This window comes from Pseudorca crassidens, chromosome 10 (assembly GCF_039906515.1).
Source record: "Pseudorca crassidens isolate mPseCra1 chromosome 10, mPseCra1.hap1, whole genome shotgun sequence".
Taxonomy (NCBI): domain Eukaryota; kingdom Metazoa; phylum Chordata; class Mammalia; order Artiodactyla; family Delphinidae; genus Pseudorca; species Pseudorca crassidens.
Genome location: NC_090305.1, coordinates 50,920,321 through 50,922,312, shown reverse-complemented (window position 1 = coordinate 50,922,312; position 1,992 = coordinate 50,920,321). Strand labels below are relative to the sequence as shown.

Genomic DNA, 1,992 nt, shown 5'->3' with positions numbered 1-1,992 from the left:
TCCCTGGTGGCCCAGTGGGTAAGGCTCTGAGCTCCTAATGCAGAGGCCCCAGGTTCAATCCCTGGTCAGGGAACTAGATCCCGCACGCATGCTGCAACTAAAAGATCCCGCATGCTGCAACTAAGACCCGGGGCAGCCTAAATAAATAAATAAATATTAAAAAAAATAAATGAAGAGTTCCAAGGTCACTGAGCAAACTATAAATATCCTTGGGCCACATGTGAGGACACCAAGCAAGGTTTCCAAAGCTGGTTAAAGTAAGAGCAAAATCTATGGGCCATGCGGTTATCAGATTTCAACAAAAGCTGACCTACTGTACCATCAGCTATGCATTGGAATATCAGAGATCAACAAATTTATTGTTGAGGAGAAAAAAGGAAAAATCCATACCTTCAACATGTGGCACACTTTTGCTTCTATGTTTATAGTGTTACTCATTCTGAAGTTTCCTTTGAGTCCTTTGCCATGAAACTAAGTATATGCTTTTCTGTGTCAAATCTCAAACCTCCAAAGACTCTATTTTCCACTGTCCTTAAGCAACTCTTCACTTAACCATGTTCAAACAATGAGAATCCACTGGTTCTATTCTTAAGTATTACCAAATGCGAATGTTCCCTAACCTCCCTGAATAACCCACACCAGTTCTTAAAACCTTTCACATGATGCAAACTGTGCTCACAGCTGTGGTAACTCCCTCCCGTGACCAGGTGAGTCTCCCCTCTCGCGTTATGTGGAGCGCACTGCAGAATAGCTCTTGTACCAAATGTGTAGACTTGCATTGGACCAGATTGTATGAATGGAAATGACTTTTCCCTCAGAGGCCAAAGCAAGGCGAACTACACTAAATATAATTTGCTAAAATATTGCACTCCCCAGGTTCCAAAGCTAATCATTCACTTTTCACAAATAAAAGAATTTTGGTTTGCAGTGGGAGAAGTAATGACCCTGAACACCAATTCCAGAGCAAGAGGCTTATCTTCAGCATTCTCTGGCCTCACAGTTTGTATATATAATTAGGATAAGGCAACCGTTTTGGATTATATGATTGAAAGACACTACTACAGGACACAATTATCATATGTTTTAATTTGCCAGGTCTAAGAAGGTCTTAGTGAGTGGATGACTGGCCCTTTCCATGGTCAAGCACTAGCCACATTTTGAGAAGGTATTTGGCAAGTTGGGCCGTAGGTATCAGGTGGCCAGGATCCAGAGTTGGAACCCAGTGAAACAACAAAGGAGATCAGGAGTGAAAGGTGGAGTCAATTCAGGGCTGAAACCAGAAAGGAATATTAGCTATCAGTTTCAGTAGAGATGTTTTTGGGCTGCAAGTAACAAAAAACGAACTCAAACTGTTTTAACAACGAAGGGAATTTATTGGTCCTTGGAACTAGAATGTCTGGAAATAATATAGTTTCTGGCACAGATTGAACTGGGCTCTGCTTTATTTCACGACCATTCTCTTGGACGCATCTTTATCTGTTGTATCATCTTAGCCCTCATGCTGGCTCCACAATTATTAGACTCACCCTCCCAGGAACTAATCACCACGGCCAACAAAGTATGATAATCTGATCGATGTAAGCCAATCACATCCTGCCCTGGATCTGGGGTGGGGGTCCATCCCACCCAACCACACGCCTGCCACAACAGAAGAGGGATGGGATGGATGCTGGAGAGGAGTCAGTGGTCACTGAGAGCAGGAGGGTGAAGCCAGGGAGGAGGGAAGCAAAAGAACCTGAAGGCACAGCAGCCATGGCACTGGCATCAGACTCAACCCACTAAACACCAGAGGCCCTCGTCCTAGAGCAAAGCCAGCAGGGAATGGTAGGTTGATTGCATCCTTCCAGCTGTAACAGGTGCCTAAAAATAACTCCTGAGGGAGGATTGCAGCTAAGACCTACATTCACTACAGTCACTTCCAGATTTTAATTATTACAAAAGGAACAGAAAAGAACAATGACAACTATAATGCCAGAAAGCTCACAGCAGTAA

At 43.6% G+C, this 1,992-nt stretch overlaps 1 non-coding gene across 1 annotated transcript; it reads left to right on the top strand.

Annotated features, from left to right (window-relative positions):
* TRNAR-CCU (transfer RNA arginine (anticodon CCU)) lies at positions 1-73 on the top strand. The gene has a single exon. It is a non-coding gene; the product is annotated as a tRNA-Arg (tRNA).
* The last annotated feature ends 1,919 nt before the right edge of the window (positions 74-1,992 follow it).